Source organism: Dreissena polymorpha, chromosome 3 (assembly GCF_020536995.1).
Source record: "Dreissena polymorpha isolate Duluth1 chromosome 3, UMN_Dpol_1.0, whole genome shotgun sequence".
Classification (NCBI taxonomy): domain Eukaryota; kingdom Metazoa; phylum Mollusca; class Bivalvia; order Myida; family Dreissenidae; genus Dreissena; species Dreissena polymorpha.
In genome coordinates, this window is record NC_068357.1 from 62,698,306 (window position 1) to 62,716,833 (window position 18,528).

Consider the following 18,528-nt stretch of genomic DNA (forward strand, 5'->3'; position numbering starts at 1 on the left):
AAATTTTTTTTAAAATATGCATATTTAGATTTTAGATGCATCTTCCCTGGACCTCTGACATGTGAAAAATTGTGAGATTTACTTCTATAAACTATAATACAATGTACTTATACAATTGGTTCTTTTAGATTTTGTTCTGAAATAATCAAATGCACAGAATAGACTTTGTGAGCACAGATGAGATTTTATCTTCATAAATAGCTTGATCATTGACAAAAGTTTTAAGCCTTTCCAGGTGCAAAGAGCATAAAAAACCAGAACAGCCTGCAAGTAACTCTAGTCTGCTCAGGTTTAATGCTGTTTGCTGCTTATCAGTATCTAAGGTTTGCAAACGAAGCCTTTAAAACTTTAATCTTGTAAGAAAGGTCTTAAACTAAATATAACTTTCTAAGGGACTACAAATGCGTCAAAATATGTACTATATAAGTGGTAAAGGGTTCAAGCAACAATACCTGAAAATGAAAGCTTTCAAAAGCCCTATAAGAAGCATAAAATCGACAGCCCCCCTCCACCCCTAAATTTTTTTTCATGGAAGGCCATATTGTGTCACATAACATATTATGAATTCTTCAAAGTTACCATTCCTTCCGTGCCCAGCTACACAAGGTCATTCATTTCAACGCGGCCTTGACTGCTTCCACTATTTTGTTTGTCTTGCTGTCTGAGTCCACATACCCATCACCCCCCTGCAACAAAGGAAAACAACTGTGAGTGAATCTAGTAGCGCTTCTATCACAACATCGCTCATGGTTAAAATAAATGTTTACTACAATGACGAGATATTTTTAAACTTCATAGGTAAAGATGACAAGATTATTAAACTTCCTAGGAATAAAGTCTGTCCCTCACAGTTGACACAGTTTTACATTACAGGTCAGTCAAACAAGGAAACTATTGCCTTGTGAACACACTTTAAGATACATGATGTACCTGAAGGGACTTGTGCACAGATATTCATAATTTGAACAATCTTATTCAACTTACTTATTAACTTTAATATTTGAAATAGTTTAAAACAAGGGCTGTTTGTAAAACATGCATGCCCCCCATATGGGCTGTCCGTTGTACTGGCAGCCATTGTGTGAATACGACTTTTGTCACTGTGACCTTGACCTTTGACCTAGTGACCTGAAAATCAATAGGGGTCATCTGCAAGTCACGATCAATGTACCTATGAAGTGTCATGATCCTAGGCAAAAGTGTTCTTGAGTTATCATCCGAAAATCATTTTACTATTTCAGGTCACCGTGACCTTGACCTTTGATCTTGTGACCTCAAAATCAATAGGGGTCATCTGCGAGTCATGATCAATCTACCTATGATGTTTCATGATCCTAGGCATATGGGTTCTTGAGTTATCATCCGAAAATCATTTTACTATTTCGGGTCACCGTGACCTTGACCTAGTGACCTGAAAATCAATAGGGGTCATCTGCAAGTCATGATCAATCTACCTATAAAGTTTCATGATCCAGGCATATGCGTTCTTGAATTATTATCCGAAAATCATTTTACTATTTCGGGTCACCGTGACCTTGACCTTTGACCTTGTGACCTCAAAATCAATAGGGGTCATCTGCAAGTCATGATCAATCTACCCATGAAGTTTCATGATCCTAGGCGTATGCGTTCTTGAGTTATCATCCGGAAACCATTTTACTATTTCGGGTCACTGTGACCTTGACCTTTGACCTAGTGACCTCAAAATCAATAGGGGTCATCTGCAAGTCATGATCAATCTACCCATGAAGTTTCATGATCCTACATGTAGGCGTATGCGTTCTTGAGTTATCATCCGGAAACCATTTTACTATTTCTGGTCACCGTGACCTTGACCTTTGACCTAGTGACCTCAAAATCAATAGGGGTCATCTGCAATCATCATGATCCTAGGCCCAAGGGTTCTTGAGTTATCCTATGACAACCACCTGGTGGACGGACCAACCGACCGACCTACCGACCGACATGAGCAAAGCAATATACCCCCTCTTCTTCGAAGGGGGGCATAAAAATTGGAAGCACAAGAAAGATGCTGAAATAAAACTAGAGGACTTTATGGCCTAGGTCACTCACCTGAGACACGTACAAATTAAACAGTGTCAATTTAGTTTACATTTCACATAAATTTACTTTAGTTTTCGACTGATTTTCAGAAAATAGTTTGTACATAATTATTGCATCAATCTAAATTTAGACTTAATTGAAGATTGGTTGAATAAAAACAGTGCTTGATTGGTTGAATATAAACAGTGCTCAATGTGCGCACATCGTGTTACACGATTTACACATGCCTTTGTCCCGAAAGGATGTTGACATCTGCATAGTGCACATGTGTGTTTACTTCTGGGAAATGGCGAACGTCTGGGTTCATAAAATTCTTACATACACATTTATCGTCAATATTGGCCAGACATTATGAGGTTTTGGAAGAAATATTCTGATTACTGACTACAGTAAAGGTGGCATGATTGACTGGTTTAGATGTCCTGCTTTTTTGTCAAATGTCCCAACTTTTTTTTTTAAATGTCCCGATTTGGACCTGAAAAATTCTGGTTTGTATGCAGGTTTTTTTTTTAGAAAAAGGGGAAGACGCTGGACGCTGGGTGAAAGGGGAAAATAGAGTGCGAAAGAGACATATATGGGGAAAAAATAATAACTGTTTTAATCAATGTCAATAACTTATCGTCTCTGATTTCAGGGTTTTTGTATCACTGGCTGCGCCTCTGGAAAGTTGAGGTATTCCAAAAGCAAAAAAAACAACAGCCCCATTCCCTATCAAATCTAGATGACATTTTTACTAATTAATATACAATAAAGAAGCTTTCTGCCAAAATCATAAAAAAAACATTTACAAACACTAATGACATTTAGAGTGACTTTCCTTTTCTATTTTAACGTGATTTCCCGATCACCGCAAATGAGCTAGTATTGCGATTGATAATTAAGCAATCAAAATTAACAATTTTCGATTCAAAGCTTAAATTAAATATATTTTTTAGTGAAAAATGATATTCTTGGAGGGGAAATTGTATTTTGAGGGGAAAAAAATCTGGTAGGGGAAGACACCGACTATCCGCGTCACTTTCTTAATAAAAACAAGTTTCGTGAAGATCGGATGAAATTTCGTGACATACCTATAGACCGACTGACAGACCGACAAAGTGACTCCTATATAGCCCCAATTACCAGTAATGGGGGTATAATAATTGACTAAATAAATACTTACTACATGAATAATTACTGACTGAATGAACAAATGACTGATTTTTGAATATGAATTATTATGCCATTATCATTTATGGCCATTTTGACCTTCAAACTCTAGAATTCTTTCGAATGACACGCCATCCAATGACTGTGATTAAAATAAATGTACAGTCATTTTAAAATCTCACAATGAATGACATACAATGTAGTTATGGTAAGATTCTTTATGGCCATTTTTTACTTTTGAACTCAAAGTGTGACCTTGACCATTGAGATATCGACATAATTCTTTCGTGTGACACACCGTCAAATGATGGTCAACAAATGATTTTAAAATCTCACAATGAACGACATAGTTATGGCCCGGACATGCTCATTTATGGCCATTTTTTACCTTTCAACTCAAAGTGTGACCTTGACCTTGGAGATATTGACGTAATTTTTTTGCGCGACACATTGTCCTATGATGGTGAACAAATGTGCTAAATGATTTTAAAATCTCACAATGAACGAAATAGTTATGGCACGGACAAGCTCATTTATGGCTATTTTTGACCTTTGAACTAAAAATGTGACCTTGACCTAGGGGATATCGACGTAATTCTTTTGCGCGACACACTGTCCTATGATGGTGAACAAAATGTGCCAAATGATTTAAAAATCTCACAATGAACGATATAGTTATGTCCTGAACATTTTTGACCTTTGAACTTAAAGTGTGACCGTGACCTTGGAGATATCAACATAATTCTTTCGCGCGACACACCCTCCAATAATGGTGAACAAATGGGCCTAATGATTTTAAAATCTCACGATGAACGACATAGTGATGGCCCGGACAATCTCATTTATGGCCAATTTTGACCTTTGAACTCAAAGTGTGACCTTGACCTTGGAGATATCAAGTTCAACGTATTTTTTTTCGCGGAACTTACCGTCTAATGATGACAAACAAATGTGCCACATGATTAAAAAAATCTTACAATGAGTGACATAGTTATGGTCCGGACAAGCTCATTTATGGCAATTTTTACCTTTGAACTCAAAGTATGACCTTGACCATTGAGATATTGAGATACTTCTTTCACGCGACACACCGTCCAATTATGGTAAAAAAAATGTGCCAAATGATTTTAAAATCTCACTATGAACAACATAGTTATGGCCCGGACAAGCTAATTATTGGCCATTTTTGACCTTTGAACTGAAAGTGTGACCGTGACCTTGTCGATATCAACGTAATTCTTTTGTGCGACACCCCTTCCAATGATGGTGAACAAATGTGGCAAATGATTTTAAAATTTCACAATAAACGACAAAATTATTGCCCAGAAAATCATTTTACCTTTGAACTCAAAGTGTGACATTGACCTTTGAGATATTGACTTACTTCTTTCACACGACACACCGTCCCATGATGGTGAACAAATGTATCAAGTAATTTTAAAATCTAACAATAAATGACATCATTATGGTCCGGACAAATTTTCTGTTTTAAACGCACTTAGTGAACCCGTGACCTAGTTTTTGACACGGCATGACCCATATTAAAACTTGACCTAGACATTATCTAGATACAACTTCTGACCAAGTTTGGTGAAGATCGGATGAAATTTTCGGGACAGACCAACAGACAGACAGACGTGACTCCTATATAGCCCCCATTACCAGTAATGGGGGTATAAAAAACCCTGGTATGCCTCGGCGAGTTTAGTTTTTGACCAAACACAAATGAGGTTACTCACCAAATCTTAAAGCCCTGACCCATGTGGGTTCAAAAAAAGATTTTTTAAAATTTATTTTAACACCCTGTCACCTACAGTTGAAATGGACCGGAATAATAATATAAAAACAAGAGCACCGCCTTGCGGGTGCAGACCGCTCATCTATTTTCTTTTTAAAGGTGAAGGGACTCTCATTTTCAATCACAAAGGAGGGAGGGGTGGAGTGAAGAGGGGTGTATTGTGTGGGGGTGTGGACATTTATTACATTATATTCCAAAAATGCGAAAAAAATGCGGAAACAAATTTAAAAAATTCGGCGGGGGAGGGTGGGGGGGATTCTTTGGTGCGATGGTTGGACGGTATATCAAACATAAAATAATAAAAATAAATATTTGTGTTTTTTAACCGTTTCAAAAAAAATTGGGGGGGGGGGGGGAGTGAGGTGGGGGGGTATAGTATGAGGGTGGGGTGTTAATTTGTGAGATGATCTTTAAAAAAAAAAAATGTGGGGGGGATGAGTAGGGGGGGGGGGGTATAGTGTGAGGGTGTGGTGGTTATTTGTGAGATGATCTTTAAAAAAAAAAAAAATATTAGGAGGGGGGGGGGATTCGGGTGGGTGAGGGGGGGTGGGGGGGTAGGGGGGATGGGGGGGGGGAGGGGGGTCACGGGGGTTGGTTTGGGTGGAGTCTATTGTGGTATGTCAGGTAAGAGTAGTTTTGTCAAAGTATCAAACAAATCTAATCATAAATAAAGAAGTTATGGCAATTTTAGCAAAATTTAATAATTTGACCTTGAGAGTCAAGATCATTCAAAGGTCAAGGTAAAATTCAACTTGCCAGGTACAGTAACCTCATGATAGCATGAAAGTATTTGAAGTTTGAAAGCAATAGCCTTGATACTTAAGAAGTAAAGTGGATCTAAACACAAAATTTAACCATATATTCAAAGTTACTAAGTCAAAAAAGGGCCGTAATTCCATAAAAATGACATCCAGAGTTATGCAACTTGTCCTTTTACTGTACCCTTATGATAGTTTGCGAGTGTTCCAAGTATGAAAGCAATATCTATGATAATTTAGGGGTAAAGTGGACCGAAACACAAAACTTAACCAAATTTTCAATTTTCTAAGTATAAAGGGCCCATAATTCCGTTCAAATGCCAGTAAGAGTTACATAACTTTGCCTGCACAGTCCCCTTATGATAGTTAATAAGTGTTGCAAGTATGAAAGCAATAGCTTTGATACTGTAGGAATAAAGTGGACCTAAACACAAAACTTAACCAAATTTTCAATTTTCTAAGTATAAAAAGGGAACATAATTCTGTCAAAATGCCAGTCAGAGTAACATTACTATGCCTGCACAGTCCCCTTATGATAGTTAGTAAGTGTTGCGAGTATGAAAGCAATAGCTTTGATACTTAAGGAATAAAATGGACCTAAACACAAAACTTAACCAAAATTTTCAATTTTCTAAGAATAAAAAGAGCACATAATTCTGTCAAAATGCACGCCAGAGTTATCTAACTTTGCCTGCCCAGTCCCCTCATGATAGTTAGTAAGTGTACCAAGTTTGAATGCAATAGCATAGATACTTTCTGAAAAAAGTGGACCTAAACGCAAAACTTAACCAAAATTTTCAATTTTCTAAGTATAAAAAGGGCACATAATTCAGTCAAAATGCACGCCAGAGTTATCTAACTTTGCCTGCCCAGTCCCCTCATGATAGTAAGTAAGTGTACCAAGTTTGAATGCAATAGCATTGATACTTTCTGAGAAAAGTGGACCTAAACGCAAAACTTAACCGGACGCCGACGCCGACACCAAGGTGATGACAATAGCTCATATTTTTTTTTCAAAAAATAGATGAGCTAAAAATTGATGGATCTCAGGGTCAATCTTGTGAAGTTTCATTTAAATCTGCCCAGTGATTGAGGAGAAGTCATTAATTAGAAGAAATAGATTCGTGGACATGTGGACTGATGAATACACTGAAAGCTCCACAGTGCTCAGGTGAGCTAGCCCTAGTAATGTGCCAACTCTGAGTTCAAACAATGACCCTAGGAAGTAAAACAAGAGGGCCATGATGGCCCTGAATCGCTCACCTGACTCATTAAGATCAGATGAAAACTATGACCTCTATTGTCTACACAATGTTTTTCTATGATTTGACCTAGTGACCTAGTTCCTGACTCTAGATGACCCAAATACAATCCCAATCCAGATTTCATCAAGATAAACATTCTGACCACAGTTCATAAATATTGGATGAAAACTGTGACCTCTATTGTCAACACAAGGTTTTTCTATTTATTTGACCTAGATTTTTACCCCAGATGACCCAAATACAATCCCACCCAGATTTCATCAAGAATTCTGACCAAATTTCATATAGATTGGATGAAAACTGTGATCTCTAATGTATACACAAGGTTTTTCTATTATTTGACCTAGTGACCTAGTTTTTGACCCCAGATGACCCAAATAAAATCCCAACCCAGATTTCATCAAGATAAACATTCTGACCAAATTTCATAAAGATTGGATGAAAACTGTGACCTCTATTGTCTACAGAAGGTTGTTCTATTATTTGACCTAGTGACCTTGTTTTTGACCCCAGATGACCCAAATACAATCCCAAACCGGATTTCATCAAGATAAACATTTTGACCAAATTTCATCAAGATTGGATGCAAACCGTGACCTCTACTGTCTACACAAACAAATTGTTGACGGACGGACGCACGGACAAACGCAGGCATGCACAACGGACGCCGGACATCACACGATTACATAAGCTCACCGTGTCACTTCATGACAGGTGACCTAAAAATATGTGTCGGAGATAAACATGAACAGTTGTGGTTAAAATCCCATAGAAACAAGGGCTGTTTGTAAAACATGCATGCCCCCCTATATGGGCTATAAGTTGTAGTAGCAGCCATTGTGTGAATACGTTTTTTTGTCACTGTGAATGGTGGTGGTGGTGGTGGTGGTGGTGGTGGTGTAGTAGTAGTAGTAGTAGTAGCAGTAGTAGCAGTAGTAGTAGTAGTAATAGTAGTTGTAGTAGTTGTAGTAGTAGTAGTAGTAGTAGTAGTAGAAGTAGTAGTAGTAGTTGAAGTAGTAGTAGTAGTAGTAGTAGTAGTAGTAGTAGTGGTAGTAGTAGTAGTAGTAGTGGTAAAAGTAGTAGTAGTAGTGGCAGTAGTAGTAGAAGTAGTAATAGAAGTAGTAGTCAGTGCTCCAGCTAGCAATAAATAGAGGGGCGCTGCGCCCCTCTAAAATTTGCCCACTTAAAAAGCGCCCCTCTATTTTTCTGTCAAATGCCCTTTTGATCTCTTAATTCCTGCTCTCAGGCCGTATAAATCGCCAGAAACATCGACATGAATACACACATAACATGACTGCCTGGGGTGTATTAAGTCAACACATTGTGAACAAACAAGCCCCAAGGGCATGGTTTGTTATCAGATCACTAATTAGCCTTTTGTTGCAGACGATAGTAGCATGCTGTGAAAGATTATCTCTGAGGTCACGCTTGGTTAGGCACAATCACACTCGAATGAAATCAAACTCAGCACTATTGGTTATTTTAAACTTCTGAATTCTTTGGCTATAATTTTTTGTTTGCAAAAATAGTGATTTCAATTCAAAATACCTATTAACATTTGAAAATTAATCATCTTTTTTTTAATGTGAATATGCGGTTAATTTTTAGTCCGAAATTACGGCATGGAAAACATATTTGTGTTTGGATTTTATTTCTGAACTTTAAAACACTGTCTGTCCTCAATCATGATGAATTTTAACATGAATAGGGGCAGACAGTTGTTATTTCAACAAATAAAGAACTTGTTTGAAAGGAGGATTTAGCACTCTGCAAGTAAAATGTAATGTTGATATTGTCATATATTTTCGCGACCTAACAAAACTGTCAACGTTGTTGACATTAGTTGAAATAACGGGTTGTGAAATAAATATATCCTAGTATTAACAATAACAATGTGTCATTTTAATCTCCAGACTGGATGCTACTTCATGGTGACATTGATCATTGTTTAGACTTTAAATTTGTCAATATAGATTTTTGTTTTAATTAATATTATAAATTGTGGACAAACATTGGCTCAAAGTTATTTAAAGCAACGAATTTAAGTATTGACAGTCACAACGTTTTTTGACCCAGTGAAACCCCTGAATTTATTTCATGTTTTCTTCATTTCATTTTCTTCTAAAAGGCCACTGATGCTGAAAATGGAACCTGAAAGATTAACATGCAGTTCAATGATGATAGGTGATAAAAAAACATCAAAATTCCCCCCTCCCCCCCACACACACCGGAAAGAAATATGATATCTACATATCTCCAATGCGTGTAGTCGGATGCTAGCCCAAGTCGGTTAGGAAATTGGCTACTAAGTTGTTTTCCTTAGCGCCAATGTAGATAGTAATATATTTATTGTAATTTCATTACACAAAATGAGGAACAGCATACAATTGGTGAAGTCATCCAATGCACTAGTGTTTACAATTAATAAGTATATAGTATAACCAAAGTATATACTTAAGTATATTTATAAATAAATGCCCTATATTCCAAAATTACGCGTAAAATGTGCCCTTTTTGGGGAATCTCCCCTCTATTTTGAAAAGCTGGCTGGAGCACTGAGTAGTAGTAGTAGTAGTAGTAGAAGTAGTAGTAGTAGTAGTAGTAGTAGTAGTAGTAGTATAGTAGCAGTAGCAGTAGCAGCATTACAAGACCAATACTTAAGAATGATTCAAATGGGAAAAGGTAACATAGCACCAGCAGTAAATAGGGGGCTCATTTACAGGTCAGATTTGGAATCTCTGCTGTAAAATGAGATTTTGAATGAATTAAAGGGAGGCAAATCTGTAATAAAAAGAACATGCATAAACCGTAGTTGTTTCCCTTGTTTGAACCATGCTAAATCCTTACAAGTTTGGAAAGAATTGGATGAAAAATTTGGACTTTATTGCATAAACACCATTTTCTCAATTCAAGGGGAGGTAATTCTGTACTTCATGGACCAATAATGCTCATTTTTTGAAGGGTTCGTGTCCTCATTGATATAAAGACACTGTGCAAATTTGGAAAGGATCGGACAAAAAAGATTTTTGAAAGTTTTCACAAAATAGGCAAAAACGAATAAACATGCAAAGTTCAACGAGCTCCTGCGGCCATGTTTTTTGACGAATCAAATTTCTTTGAACAACTTTTTCAGGGGGGCCCTCAAAGGTCATCCCTGTGAAATTTTTTGAAAATCTGATGAGCGGTTTCTGACAAGAAGATTTTTTAAGGTTTTTACCATATATGGTCATGGCGGCCATCTTGGTTATGTGATCAATTTTTTTTTAACAATTCTTTTGTCCCATGACCTAGGGATGCTCCACATGAAATTTAGTTGAAATTGGCTCAATGGTTTAGTAGAAGATGTTTACAAATTGTTTACAGACGGCCGGACGGCCGGACGCCGGACGCTGAGTGATCACAATAGCTCACCTCGAGCTATCGCTCAGGTGAGCTAACAATAACATGCAATCACTACATCATGCAGGCTTTCAAATTTGTATTGTAAACACTATGTTGGTAATGCATGGGTTTGGATCATTTCGATGAAAAACTTTTAATGCAAATTTGCATCTAATATGCTACTTTATAGATAGCAATCAACAGCTTTGTATGTATTTATAACTTTTGTACTCAGATAAGATTCTTTTACCATCAACTGAGTTTTACTATAAAACAAGATGTGCTTGTGAAACACTATGTCCTCCCCCCTATATATCTGACCTTTGACTTTGAAGGATGACCTTGACTTTTAACCACTTCAAATATGCAGCTCCATGAGATACACATGCATGCCAAATATCAAGTTTCTATCTTCAATATTGCAAAAGTTATTGCCGACCAATGTTAAAGTTTGACGCAAACCAACAAACAGACAGGGCAAAAACAATATGTTCCCCAGTATAGACTGTGGGACATAAAAATCGTAGTTCAAGATAGACGATCAAATAAAGACTTGTTTTTTACCAATAGTTAAACTTATAGTTGCATGCGTGTATAGTTACCCTTTAATTTTTTAATCAACGTGCATACAAATTTGCAAAGCATCAAGAGTACATGCACATCTTTCTCACTGGCATTATTACCTTCTTGGAGTGTACCAGCTTGCCTTCCACGGTGACCTCAAACCAGCCGGTGGTACCAGGAGTAGCTTCCATAGACTGAAAGAAACAAAGACGTGTATAAAGTTTCCAGTCAACAACTAGAGCTTTGTCACAGACGTGACGAATACCCCCACATGCGGCATTGACACATAATATTTTGCATGTCGTCTTCACAAAAAACAGCGGACACCATGCTCAATTTTTTAAACGCACTAAGTGACCCCTTGACCTAGTTTTTGACCCAGAAAGGCCCATGTTCTATCTTGGCCTTAAAATCATCTCCATAAAACTTCTGACCAAGTTTGGTGAAGATCAGATGTAAACTACTTGAATTAGAGAGCGGACACCATGCTGAATGCTAAAAAACGCACTAAGTTACCCCGTGACCTAGTTTAAGGCCCGGAATGGCCCATGTTCAAACTTGTCCTAGAGATCATTTAGATTAAACTTGTGGCCAAGTTTGGTGAGGATTGGATGAAAACTACTTGAATTAAAGAGCGGACAACATGGCAAGGTTTAAAACGCACTTAGATACCCCGTGACCTAGTTTTTGACCCAGCATGACCCATATTCAAACTTGACCTAGACATCATCTAGATGTCACTTCTGACCAAGTTTGGTGAAGATTGGATGAAAACTACTTAAATTAGAGAGCGGACAACATGGTGATGTTTAAAACGCACTAAGTGACCCCGTGACCTTGTTTTTTGACTCGGCATGACCCATATTCAAACTTGCCCTGGACATTATCAAGATACAACGTCTGACCAATTTTGGTGAAGATTGGATAAAATCTACTTGAATTAGAGAGCGGACAACATGGTGAGGTTTAAAACACACTAAGTAACCCCATGACCTAGTTTTTGACCCAGCATGGCCCATGTTCGAACCTGACCTACACATCATCTAGTTACAACTTCTGACCAAGTGTGGTGAAGATCGGATTTAAACTACTTGAAATAGAGAGTGGACACCATGCTCAATGTGTAAAACGTACTAAGTGACAATGTGACCTAGTTTTTGATCTGGCATGGTCCATGTTCGAACTTGGTCTTCAGATCATCTAGATAAAACTTCTGACCAAGTTTGGTGAAGATCGGATGAAAACTACTTGAATAAGAGAGGACACCATGCTGAATGTTAAAAAACGCATTAAGTGACCCCGTGACCTAGTTTTGGACCCAGCAAGGTCCATGTCTGAACTTGGCCTTAAGATCTTCTATATACAACTTCTGACCAAGTTTGGTGAAGATCAGATGAAAACTACTTGAATTAGAGAGCGGACAACATGCTGAATGTTTAAAATGCACTAAGTGACCCCGTGACCTAGTTTTTGACCCGGCAAGGCCCATATTCGAACTTGGCCTAGACATCATGTAGATACAACTTCTGACTAAGTGAAGATCGGATGAAAACTACTTGAATTAGAGAGCGGACACTTAATACCGACCGACAGACAGACCAACCGCCCGACTGACGGACAGACAAGTTCACTCCTATACACCCCCCTAAACTTCGTTTGTGGGGGTATAATTATCTTAACCCATTGTAGGGCAATTGGTTAAAATCTATGACACAATTTTCAAATAGCAGAGACACTGTTGTGTGCCTTTATACATGGATAAAATCATAAAGTCAAATATATTGACAAAATGTTTAAGTCTCCCAAACACTTATACCTTTGTATCTGGTATATAAAAGTGGTCAGTTTTGTGTATCTAAGATTGTAATCAATGAAAAAATTAACAATATAAGAGTTCAATAAGTAAGGCTTAAGCCAACATGTTTGCATCAATAATTTATATTTTATATCTAGGAGCAACATATGTTTGTTGAAGCCACAAAACCATAAACAACCATTTGGCACATTTTGGTATAAAAATAGGGCTTATTTGTGTATACAGCAGTTCTGCTACATTCAGAGATCAGTAGACATCAGATATATTTATTTGTTAATCGCGGGCCAGGCTCCTAAGGGTCAGGCTCGGTTCATATGTTCAATTATTAAACAAGAATATTTCTTTACATTTACTGAAAGCATCATGTTGATCAGAATATTAAGTGAACTTGTGAAATAGCAAAATCAATTTCAATGAATACTTTATTGGACTTGCTTATGTCTAAAACTGTCTTTATTCAATCGAATTACCCACCACCAGAACTTTTCAATTCAAGGCAAAGTTACTTTGATTGGAGGCATTTAAACATTTACCTAAAAGCATGTCGTGAGTACGCAACCAAGAAAAACGTTGACGGAAACAGTTTTTAAGCTTCTGGACTGTTCACAATCAATGTACAAGCTTTTAACATTAAGTGTTAATAATGTTTTCAATTAAAATTTGTATTACAATGCTAACTCAATTGATTTAATAACAACAAAAGTGAATATTATAAGCAAATGTTTCAGTTTATTATAAATACTGACATAATACTGTCTATTTTACCATTTGTATCTTGCCTGGAAACTTCTGGTCCAACACCTGCTTCAGCTTGTCGGCCTGCACAAACAGAAATGTGAACTCTCAGCTGTTTTATTTATTATTTTAACTACTATTAATATTTTACTTTGATAAAATTCACATACACAAATTGGGCTCAATAGAAATCATTTTTGTCATTATCAGAATCTTAGCATCTTGCCAGCCAGAAAAAGATTAGCATATTAAGGAATGGAGCACTACATTACAAATACTGGAAAGCTACACTTGTGTTAATTTAACCCTTTGCATGCTGGGAAATTTGTTGTCTGCTAAAATGTTGTCTGCTGAATTTCTAAAACTAGCATTTTCTTCGATTTTTTTCAAAAGAATTCTATCAGAATTGCAAACAGTTTGGAACCTGAATAGAAGCCACGTTTTGTGGCGTCTCATCTGGATCCAAACTGTTTGCTGGATCCTGATAAAATGCCTCATTCTGTGGCATCTCATCTGGATCCAAACTGTTTGCAAAGGCCTTCAAAATTCGGTTCCAGCACTGAAAGAGTTAAGTGTCACAGGCTTTTCTGTGACACTCTGTGTGTCACAGGCTTTACTGTGACACTCTGTTTACAACAATCATGACGACATTGTATGTAATAAAATCCAGGAACTGGGGTGCTATCTGACATATCAATCAAGGAAGATTAAAGATTTCTTAACTTACCTTGGGCTTGTACCCTCACCCTCCACTGTAAACAACAACAACAAATAATCATTAACCTTAAAAAATGTTCTTGCAATTGTTTTCTATTACCTAAACAATACTTTATAAAGTACTAATAATGACTATATGTTAGTACAAAGTTTAAACATTATAAGCAAACTAAAAATAAGCCTTTAATTATTTCATCTAATACATAACATAAACATAACATAATCGGCATTTGTACAATTAACAAATACGAGTTTATCTACTTACAACACAGATTTGTCCTTTTGTTTGCATTATACAGCGTTCTAGATAAGCTGCGTATCAGCGTAATATACGCATAAGAAATATCAAGATACGCGCAATTTATCATTTCCGTGCGTACATTTAAGCAAGCGAATCTGGACTTACGCAAATGATGTAAATTTTCTGTGTACCACGTAAACAAAATATATAAACAGCCAATTGTCTTTCGCTAAAATATGAGACCGGTTATAGTACAAATTAGAGCTAATTTGTGCGCTGGATTGTAGAAATAGTAAGCCAGTCGGTATGTATACTCTGTATCATCTAAACGCATGGTAAATTTAGTATTTATTTTTTTAACAGACAGTCAAGCGCTTATGTGTTTATTTGCATGAAGAGGTCAGAATAGTTTCTTCGAAGCCAAAACAAATTACTTCTCTAAGTAAAATTGATTCTTTTTATACGGCAAACGTTGTATTGAGTAAAAACATTGTACTGCCAATGCTGAACGATTTAATTCCTTTTTCAAATCAAAAAGGACACACTTAAACACGAATAAAACAACTGTTGAAAGTTGGCAAAAACGTTTTCAGTGGCTCATGGTGGTGGACGATAAGGACGAAGTTCGTCTTCAATGTAAAATCTGCCAATATGATTAAAGTAGTGTGTCTGTACCCAAGATATATTCTTGTTTTACTTATAGCAAATTACCCTTCAAGCAAGGCAAAATTTGACCATTTACACCCATGCTTTGAAAAGTGAGGGTATTAACCCCCATGGGTAACAAATTATCTATAAAGCTGATTATAACGTCGAAATCTTTGTAAATGGGGATTTGTTTATCAGCAATTTCGAGTCAAGCTCCATGTCGATAAGACGCTCAAGGTAGATACGGTTCTCGGTTGCAGGTTTTCTGTAACTCTGAGGCGCGTCACCAAAAGTTGGACTAATAGCGTAAGGTGAAGGACGGATCATCGTACACGATTGAAATAAACATTCAAACATAACAATTATATTAGTGTTTGGTGTGGACAAAAAGACAAATCTGTGTTGTTAGTTGATAAACTCATATTTGTTTATTGTACTAATGCGGATTATGTTCTGTAGCTGGGGTATTATGATACTTTTACTCTTTTTAAAAATCTGCACTGAATGTTCGGTCAGATTGGAGCTGACCTAGCATTTCTACGAGTTCGAGAAGTTTTTCATGTAGTTCATGTTGGCAAGAAGCCATTTGTGGTCATATTTCCTCATGTGGCATCCTTTCCCCACAAAATGGTACATAGTTATGAAAATTGACCGCCATTTACTTCAGGCACTTAATGGCTTAAAAATGTTAATGTATCCTCCAATTACCGTAAGTCGACCGGTTAAGGAAACAAGTAAAAGAATTTCTGAATTTACGCAACAAAATGCAGCAATATACTATTTACCTTCAGAGATTTATTTAATTCCCGTTAAATCAATGTCAAAAATGATTATTTACAGCATGTTTTACTACGCAAAGCCGAAAGTTCCATACACACTACAAGAACATTAACTCCGCGCGTTGTTTACCTTAAGTCGATACGTCACATCCGGGAAAGGGACAGCACTCTAGTGGTAATGGATTAGGCCAACTTAACTTAAAACTTCGCTTCTTTGAACAATTTTAACAAGAACTAAAACAGTAAATATATATTAAATATGTTTTCAATATTTTATGAATACAATTGAACAAGTTTCTTTCACTTTTCTTAAGAACAATTTTCACTCTTCTTTAGCACAGCATGGGCACATAAATGTTGCACCTCTTCTGATGACTTTTATTTCTGTACAAAATGACAGGTGTACCCAGTGGTTGCAGGCTCTATTGTCACACTGTGCCCATTTTACAAAAGTCGTTTTGGATAAGCCTTAAAAGAAAACAAGAAAAAAAAATCACCATTAAGAAGAGGTCTGAAAACCAAATTCATAAAAAAAAGCTTTGCCTTAAATTTACTACGATTTACTACTATTTCCGATATGAAGCGTTGTCAATGAAAGTGTTAAGTTAAGATCGTCTGCTTTACATTTCAAATTTTGTGGGAATTTAATAAATAGGACCAATAAAATGTATGGGATATAGTTAAATTTGTGTAATTTAAGTTAAATTTTTATTTTTAAATGCAATTTTACCTGTTTTTTCCTCATTTTGTTTTTATTTGTTTTTGTTTATAAGCGTAGTTATGTCACTTCATCGAAATACTCGGAGCGCTTGCGTGTGACGTCATCCAAATGGCCGCGTTCTTAATGTAAACAAAGTGGTCGAAATTAGGTCATGGTCGACTTACGGTAATCGTACGATAGGTGATTTTCCTGTGTCAAGAGATACCTACCTTGTTTATATATATATAAGATTTTTTTGATTTTTTTTTAATGAAAAAAGTTGTTTTATGACATATTTATAGTGTTTAAGTGACTTGGCCACGCGCCCAATACCTGTGATATGGACTTCCATAGCCGTAATAGCACAAATTATCAAAGTCTGGTTGTTTTTTTTTACTGGCCCCTGTGCCGTGGGAGTACATTTTATGGACTAGGAGGGGTGTAAAAGCTTATGATGAGTGCCTGTGTATCCAACATGAGTTATGTTCAACACAAAATGACAATGTAGTCTTGAAAGTGGAAACATATTTTTGAGCAAGCGGGAACCTTGACCCAACAGGTATTCATGTTCTAAAACTAAAAGATAACCTTACAACAGAACACAGAACATCTTGAAAATTACCCGAAATAGTTTATTATTCGTTACATACACACTGTAAAAAGAATACGTACCAATATAAAATGTGTACTTTCACCATTTTCTGCAAGTCTGTTGCCTGAGACAAAGTAACTACAACAAACAATAAGATTGAAATTAGATCTCAGGCTCGAAGAGTCGATTATGCGTCACGCGCACTTTCAACTTTCACATGGCAACATAAGATAATTAGTTATAACACCCGCAAAAACACAACAGGTTAAAATCTACCTTATTGAACAAAGTATCGACGACCTGTCTTTAAATATAGATTCTTATCTGTACAAAACAAAATAAAAACGATTTCGTCAAAGATCTTTAGGCATGGTCTTCTCCTTTACCATCGTATATTAACAAAATAAATTTCAAAAGACGTTCAACATTTTTGTGTTAACTCTTTCAGATCGTAAGCAATGTGTCTACAACTAGTTATCTCATGCAAAGCGATCTGCAATTAGCATTGATTGCCGCAAACCGAACTATAATTGTTTGCTTCGAAAAAAATATCGTTTGCTATCCAGAATAATAAAATTGGTTACGTCAACGACATACACACATTTAATAGGCTCAACGGACCCATACAAATGACAAAAGGCGTTGCAAGAGAATTATTTCATTTTTTATTATAGAGATATTTTCTGTCAGCACGCCTATACATTACCGAAGCAGCAGATAAAAGCAACATAACAACACCATCAATACGATACCATTTAACAACTAAATAGTTATTAATAATTATTGCAACTATTACGAAAACCCCCTTATCTGGTAAAAATATATATAATATATATATTATTGAGAATACTGAGCAAATAACTTAGTTGTTCTGTGTTCTTGAGATACTATCAACATTAGTAAATTATACTTTTTAATATTTCTTTAAGAATAAAAAAAGACATTTTATAATTAATGCATTACCAGTACTTTGTAGGGAAAAACGGCGACGACTAAGTTTTGTCAAAACCTCTTGCTTCCAGATGTGCGGCGCATATAAGTAGAACAATGCTGTAAACTTTTCATTCTGTCGTGAATCAGGATGCAGAGGACACTGAATTGTTCATATTATCGATACTTTCTCGATTCTAGAAACGCCGAACAGTTCTAATCCATATGCTGATCAACATTGTTCGTTTATATTGCAAATTTTCCAACTTTTGGAAACGAGCACTATACGGAGACGCAAGCAGCGCAGTACTTCTAATGGACGGACGGGTGACCTCTTCAGAACATAAGGAATAGGTGTTCACCCATCCTGCTAAACCTATTTCCTTGAGAA

At 36.4% G+C, this 18,528-nt stretch overlaps 1 long non-coding RNA gene across 1 annotated transcript; it reads right to left on the minus strand.

The window, feature by feature from the left end:
* Window positions 1-578: 578 nt before the first annotated feature.
* LOC127874438 (uncharacterized) lies at window positions 579-17,448 on the minus strand. The gene is made up of 5 exons (XR_008046916.1): window positions 17,288-17,448; window positions 14,258-14,282; window positions 13,561-13,614; window positions 11,099-11,173; window positions 579-686 (listed from the first exon to the last, which is right to left on the minus strand). It is a non-coding gene; the product is annotated as an uncharacterized LOC127874438 (long non-coding RNA).
* Between the last annotated feature and the right edge of the window lie 1,080 nt (window positions 17,449-18,528).